A 7,737-nucleotide genomic window follows, 5' to 3' on the forward strand; every position below is an offset into this window, starting at 1 on the left:
CAACTTCAGGGGCTCTACCACTATGCTCACTTTTCTAGAAAATGGAAAGAAACACCTCTACTTGGAAACCTTGAGACCATTTTTGAGGTTTGGGGATAAAAGTGATTTGCCAGTGTTTCATAGGTGGCCAGCGAGGGGACCGGGGTTAGAACCCAGGCAGTCTTCCTGGCCCCAAGCTCTCATCTCCCCACTGCACTGTCCCTAGTCGGGCACTTCAACATGGGGCTGGGTTCAAAATAATTGCACCATTTTGCCACCTCTTGTTTTCTGGTAATCCCAAATGCTAGGAAATTCCAGTGCCAAGAGCCAAGAGTTCAAAGTAGCAAAGGAAGCATCCCAAGAAAAGGGCCTTGTAGTTCCAACTGTACCAGCATAGGTCACCCAGCACTGGCAGTGGGCAAACACCTACACAGAATGTTGTCACTGAGAAAAAATGGCATGCAGAGCTGGCTGAAACTGAGAGTGCAGGAGGCCACCGCTTCCCCTCTGCTGTAATGTCACCCCAGGGGTGCAGGGGCCACCACAATGGGTTCCACTGAATGTAGACATAGGACACTTGGCAGTCTGATGCTAAATGTGCTGCTACCTGGCCAAGGCCAAGAACAAGCTCAGGGGACCAAAAGGACAATTATTCCTCTGTCAAGCTCCTACACATCCATTTTAGTCAGGATAGGGCATGTTATGCTGTGGTAATTAACCACTCTGAAACAGCATTGGCTTAATATAGTTAAGGTGTATACTCCCTCATCCAAAGTCCACTGCAGGTTCAGGCAACTCTTCTTGCAAGGATTCAGCTGTCAGCTCTTGATCTTGGGACTTCAGAGGGATTGCCACAGTGAGAAGGTAGGACTGGAGGACCTGGCACTGGCAACTAAAAGCTTCAGCCTGGAACTGACATCCATCATTTCCCCTCACATCCCATTGGCCAGAACTGGTGCCAGGGTCTCAGCTGCCAAGCGGGGAGGTACTGGCTGTGGTCAGTACTAGAAGTTTCTACCACAGCTCTGAAACCTGATCATTTTGAAGAGAAAGGTGAAGGGTAAAGTTTGGCATATTTTTCTTTTCTTTTTCCTGAGAGATAATGTAAGTTCACAAGTCTTAGGTGCACAGGTTGATGAATTTTCACAGAGTATGCACTCCAAGCAGGATGCAGCTCAAGATATGCAGCACTCACAGCTCCCCACACAGTATCCTGGTGCCCAAGCAACTACCTCCAAACTTCTCTTCTGACCTCCAACACTGTAGATCAGTCTTGCCTGGATTTTGTATTTTATATAATGGAACCCTTAGTTATATACTCTATTGTATCTTTTCATTCAATACTTTGAGATTTATCCATGTTGCTGCAAGTATTAGCAGTTTGTTTTTGTTGTTGTTGCTGTGCAGTATACCACTGCATTCTTAAAACACCACCATTTAATTAATATTTCCACTGTTTAAAGACATTTGTTAGGAGATTAAAATAAATAAGTGAAGTTGCTACAGGCGATCTTGACCATGATCAGGAACCTAGCACTCGGTTCCCTTGGGTATACACAGGAGTAGAGCCGCCGGTTCCTATGGCCGGTGTTTGCTTACCTCGATTAGATGTTTCCATGTGGTTGGTCCAATCCACTCTCCCATCAGCAGGGAATGAGATTCCAGTTGGTTTTTCCACATTCTCATCAGCACTGGCGTTGCTGTTTCAGTCATCCAGTGGCTGTGATATGGAATCGAAGGTCACTGATTTGCAGTTCCCTGATGCTAAGTACCCTTTCGTGTGTGGATTGACTATCTGGATCTCTCCTTTTGTGAAATATCTTTTCAAGTCTTTTGTCAATTTTTAACTGAGTTATCTATATTTTTCTCGTTGTAGGGGTTCTTCATATTTTCTGGTCCTGAGTCGTTTATTGAACAAAAGGCAACTTTTTTTGTGAGTCATCTTTTTACTCTTAATGGTGTCTTTTGAAGTTCATTTTAATAAAGTTCAATGTTTTCCTATTTCTTTTCCGTTTAGTATTTGACAGTATTTTGATATTATTATCAAAATATACACAGCCAGGTCTCTTTGTGCGTTATCCTCCGCTCAGGGGGCTCTCAAGGGGACTAGATGCAGAGAAGGGGAGAGGAGCAAACTTGAACCCCGAGTTCCCTGATTAATAAATAGGGACCGGCGGGAATCCTTACCACAGCAGGGGGCGAGGCATTGGAAGCCTGGGAAGGGAGACTAGACTCCCCTGCCTGGAGGCCCAGGCAGCAAGTAGGGAATGGAAGCAGAGGCGTGGGTCATGAATGCTGCCCCCCGTGAAGCCCATGGTCCTGCCCTCCAGAGTCAAGGGCTAACCAAGTCTCACCCTCAAGTCAAGCAAGTCAAGCAAGTAGACCACTCCCGGTGCAGGCGTATCCTGGAAGGTCCCTGAAGAGTCCTCTGTTGTCCTTCCCTTCTGGTGACCGCACCTGCGTCCACAAGAGGAGTGGCTGCCCCTCAGGGGAGGAGACAGCGGCGCCCAGTGTCCCTCCTAGCCTCCGCGCGGCTGCTCTCCGTGTCCTTCCCTTCTGTGCCTGGCTGGAATCACCAACATGGACGGCCCGTCTGCCTCCTCCGTTTCAGACTGCAACAGGACTTTGCCCCAAAGTGCCGGGAAACGGCAGTTCCACTACCAACAGGTCTGCACCCAAGAGAAACGTGTGTGCACGTTCACCAAAACCACAAGAGAACGCTCACAGCAACCTTATCCCTTCTAGCCCCAGACGAGTGCCCATCAACAAAAGAAGGGGTAAAGCGGGGCTCACCCTCGCAGTGACCTGGACACGGCAGCGAGAGCGCACTGCGTGGATGACACACAGTGCCGCGTGGAAGACACCAAGCTCGGGGAGCGGGCGGTGTGATCCCCTCGCTCCAAAGCGGCGCAAGGGCCCCAGGCGCCAGGCCCTGCGGGGCCTGGGCAGCGCGCAATGCGCGGTCTCACCACTTGGGGACTGCAGCTCCGGCGAGTCCAGTAAAGCTCAGTAACCTGTAGCTCGCCGGGCACGTCAGGGCGCGCACTACACGCCAAAAAGTTAAAAGAGGTCTGCGCCAGGGAGGCGCGCGGGCGGGAGACCTCGACTCTCAAAGCGCCTCCTCTAAGCCCTCCGCCGCGTCTGCTGGGGCTGGGGCGGAATCCTCGCATCCCCGCCGGGGCTCCTTCCCGGCCGCGGGGCTACGAGCCGAGGGGCCGCTTCCGTGGAGACGGCTCTTTTGAGCTCGGACAAAGCACTCTGGCTGCGGCGAAAGGCCCTGGCCGCCGGGCGGCGCCTTCCGAGGGCGCAGGGCGGACTTGGAGGCCGCAGAGGGCGCGGGGAGGCCTGGGAGGCGAGAGGCCGGGCCTCCACGTTGCCGTTCGCTGCGGGACAAGCTCCCTGTCCTGTCCCTTCCTGGGGGCGCCCCTGCAGTGAGAAGCAGAGCTGGCGGCGGGGCCCAGCCCCTCCCAAGGGCGACTCCCCTCCCCCCACAGGGGGCCGGGGCCTGAAGCCGTCACAGCGGTGTTCGCTGCTTCCTATTCAGGCTGGGCTGGCCCGAGGCTCGGCGTGGTCTCGCTCTCTTCTCAATTAATTCCTTTTAGGGGGACAGGCAATACATTTACATGGTTCAAACACAAAAATGATGAAAAAGTTTGCTTTGAAATACTTGCTTTCCCCCAGCCCTGTCGATCCTGTTCTTCTGTGTCCCCTAAAGGCACCTTCTGCTCTTTGCCTATCACAGGCTTACGCCAAAAGCCAGCAGAAGAATGCAGCAGGGCCACTCCCTCTTGGGTTTGTCGTGCGAAGGCAATGAGGTGTTTCTCATGCACAGCTGTCAACACCGTGAGAACATGTGCCGCTCCGCATCTTCCCAGAAGCCTCGATGCCTTCCGCATGGGCATTTCTTCCATTGCAAGCAGTCTGGTTGACTGGAGCAAGACTTGGAGAGGATGTGGGTAGCTCTCAGAATCAAAGAAAAATTGAAAAATCAATCCGTAAGAGCCAGTGTGCAGACAGTCCCCTCTCAGGAACTGAGGGACACTCCTCAGGGAGCCGTGGCAGCAGCACAACAGGTCAGCTGTTTCCGTCTTGGCATGACTCCACTAAGACTCAGCGTCCTGGGGGAACCAGAGTCTGATTGGCTTGGCCCGTGTCCCAGCTCCTAGCCCAGGAAATGCCTCAATTGACTGTCACACCAGGACTGCATGCAACATAGACTTGTGCCCTAGAGCCAAATCAGCGAGTGCCATCAGAAGGACCGGGCATGGGTCCACCACACCTGGCTAATTTTTTTTGCATTTTTAGTAGAGACGGGGTTTCACTGTGTTAGCCAGGATGGTCTCGATCTACTGACCTCGTGATCTGCCCGCCTTGGTCTCCCAAAGTGCTGGGATTACAGTGTGATGGTTTTAAAAGCAGTAATAGATACCCAGAGAGCTTCTGCTTAGAAGGCACACATCACTTCCCTGCTCAGAATCCAGCTCTGAACTCCCAATTTATTGGTCAAGAAGTGATGTCCACAGGGCAGAAAAATATGGGCGTTCCTCAAAGAGGTAGCAAGTATTTAGGAATAACAGTAAGAGAATAAAGTGGCTGGATATGAAATAAACACAGTGATAAATTGCATTTATATATACTTGCAATAACCTTGTACAAAATAAAGTGAACAAAGATCTATTTTACAATCACGATAACAACAAAATATCTAGAAAAAACATTAATGCCTTGGATACATATAGTTCCTAGGACAGTCCCCTAGGGAGGCTGTGAGAAGTTTTGTAATGAGCTCATTAGCAGAGATTGCATATTGGGAAATTTCCAGCAAAGTTGCAAATTGGCATACTGCTTCTGCCAAATGACTAAAAATGTTGTTTTGAACTGCTAAAACTTTCCTGTGTATGTGCTGAGGTTGGGATAAAATGGCAAAGTAGGATGGCTGGTCTGATTGGACTCCAATGGAAACATTCTCTCAAGTATGTGCTGAAGCAAAAAGCATGAGATCAGCTGCAGGTGAACAAGTTGTCAGGCTTCTGCCTCAGCTTCCATGAAAGCAGTTAGTAGAGGCAGCCTTGCTGACCTCTGAGCTTTGCATGCCCTGGGTGTCCAGCATAGATCTGGGTATGATCTCCAGGAGCACCTTCAGGGCTGCAAGCTTCCATTATAAGCTTAGCGAGTGTCTCTGACCATCACTTCCTCTGGAAGTGTTTTCTTTAATAAACCATTGCATTCATGAGTGAAATTGAATAAACATCCCAGGATTCTCAATCTTTGGGAAAAAGCTCAATCTACAGTCACAAATTGTCTCACTAGAGAAAATGCCACTGTACGCAGTACACATACGCGATTACATACTGCTTCTAATGGTTACTGACTCTTATGAACCTTGTCCCCAAGCCCCAAGTTGAGAAAAGCTTGTGTTTTAGAGGTTTGAATGACAAGGGGAGGGAAAGGATGGGGAGATGACACAATCCCTCCCCAAGATGAACCCTTCCCACAGGTGTGTCCATCTCCTAGGTGCACCCTTTCCCCAGGTGCACCCGCTTTCCAGTGTACCTTTCTCCCAGGTATACCCTTCCCCCAGGTATACCCACTCCCCAGGTGCACCCTTCCCCTAGGCACACCCTTCCCCTAGGCACCCCCTTCCCCTAGGCACCCCCTTCCCCTCAGTGTACCCTTTCTAGGTGCACCTTTCCCACAGGTACACCCTTTCCCCAGGTGCACCCACATCCCAGGAACACCCTTTCTCTGAGTGCACCCACTCCCCAGGTACACCCTCTTCCCAGGTGCACCCACTCCTCAGGTACACCCTTCCATCAGGTCCACGGTCTCCCCAGGTGTACCCATCCCCCAAGTGCACCATTTTCCCAGGTACACCCACTCCTTAGGTGCACCCTTCCCCCAGATGTATCCTCTCCTCAGGTACACCCATTTCCCAGGTGCGCCCTCTCCCCAGATGTACCCTCTCCCAAAGTTCACCCAATCCCCAGGTGAACCTTTCCCCAGGTGTACCCACTTGCCAGGTGTACTCTTCCCCCAGGTGCTCCCTCTCCCCAGGTGCACCCTTTCCTGAGGTACACCCACTCGCCGGTACACCCTTCCCCCAGGTATACTTTTCATCTAGGTGTGCCCTTCCCACCAGATGCTCCTCCCCTTGGTGTGCTCTTCCCCTGGATGTACTTGACTCCCTTTCCTTCAGTAGGGTTCTGCTCAGTGATCACTCTGTCATAAAGCCTCCCTCACCACTCTGTTTAAAATGCAACCTTAAGTCCTATGTGGTGTTTTTGTTTGTTTTTTTTTTTTTTGAAATTTTGTTCTTTGCTATATCTCAGTGTCTGGGACAGTGTCCAACACATCCTAGGTGCTCAGTACACATTTATCAAGAGAATGAATGGACTGAACACATCCATCTCCCTTCCCCGACTCTGAACTTCTGGAGCACAGGGACTCTGCCTTTTACATCCAGGCCAATAGATAGCAAGTGCTTGTTTAAATGTTGGTTGAACTCAGTGGCCCACCCATTACAGCATGAAGACACCAATAATTTCTGAAACTTCAGTGAAAAACCCTTATAGAAAAAACTCTCCCAGGTGTACGCCCTCTGCACCAATTGCAAAGCTCTCAACCTCATGAATAAGCATTTCTTTAGAAGGTGACCGATATGGTTTGGATTTGTGTCCCTGCCCAAATCTCACCTCAAATTGTAATCCCCAATGTTGGAGGAAAGGCCTGGTGGGGGGTGATTGGATCATGTGGGCAGATCCCCCTTGTTGCTCTTGGTATAGTGAGTTCTCCATGATATCTGGTTGTTTAAAAGTGTGTGGCACCTCCCGCCTCTCTTTCCTCTTCCTCCTTCTCTGGCCATGTAAGATGTGCCTGCTTTCCCTTTGCCTTCCACCACGATTGAAAGTTTCCTGAGGCCTTCCCACCTATGCTTCCTGTGGAACCATGAGCCAATTAAAATCTCTTTTCTTATAAGGTACGCAGTCTCAGGTAGTTTTTTTATACAATGTGAGAACAGACTAATACAGTGACCTCACTGGGATTTATGCAATCTTATCAGAAATGAAATTTCACAAGTCCACAGTGTCAGTGCCATGGGGAACCTAAGAATCCCGGAAGTCAAGGGCAGCTCTTTGCCAGTCCTGAACCCTCAGCACAGGGAATCAGTGTTGTAACTGTACTCACTGGAGCAACCCTACAAATGGAGAGACGGCCACGTGTGAATCTAAGCAGACCTGGACTTGGCAGGGAGGACCCAGGCAGCCCAGGGACACAGTGCCCGTGTTCATGTTTCCTGTAGAACTTTGCAAGCATGATACCCATCTCCAGCATGAGCCATTAGGGCCCTAGCCTGGACCTGAAATGAGAGCCTGCAACCCCTGTGTCTCCCTCTTTCCCTTCCTCAGCCTACACCCTACACCCCTGCTTCCTTAGCCAGCAGGACCTGCTAGGGAGGCTGTCCCAGCCCCACCTGGCCTGACCTTTGGGGCCTGAGAGGGTAAGTCCAGGCTAGGTGTATGTGTGTGGAGGTGGGGTAGACAGCAGCCCACTACCTTAGGAGCAGGTTCCCTGTACACAGACCCCTGCTCCCTGAAGGTGGCAGAGGAATATCCAAGGGTGTGTATGTGTTTGCGTATTCACTTGCTCACTAAGCCCTGCCTTCTGCAGACACCCTGGCGATGCTGGGTGTACAAGGATGAGACAATAGACCTCCCCTTCTGCACCTGAAGAGGGCCTGCTGCATGCATCCAACAAGAG

General features: G+C 50.8%; 1 long non-coding RNA gene across 1 annotated transcript in view; it reads right to left on the minus strand.

The window, feature by feature from the left end:
• The window catches only part of LOC114676409 (uncharacterized), a 122,616-nt gene extending 118,899 nt beyond the window's left edge, over positions 1–3,717 (minus strand). The window contains exons 1-2 of the long non-coding RNA XR_003727447.2: positions 2,334–3,717; positions 1,579–1,699 (exon numbers count right to left, since the gene is read on the minus strand). This is a non-coding gene — a long non-coding RNA (uncharacterized LOC114676409). The remainder of the gene's footprint in view (positions 1–1,578; positions 1,700–2,333) is intronic.
• Between the last annotated feature and the right edge of the window lie 4,020 nt (positions 3,718–7,737).

This window comes from Macaca mulatta, chromosome 2, assembly GCF_049350105.2.
Source record: "Macaca mulatta isolate MMU2019108-1 chromosome 2, T2T-MMU8v2.0, whole genome shotgun sequence".
Lineage (NCBI taxonomy): Eukaryota > Metazoa > Chordata > Mammalia > Primates > Cercopithecidae > Macaca > Macaca mulatta.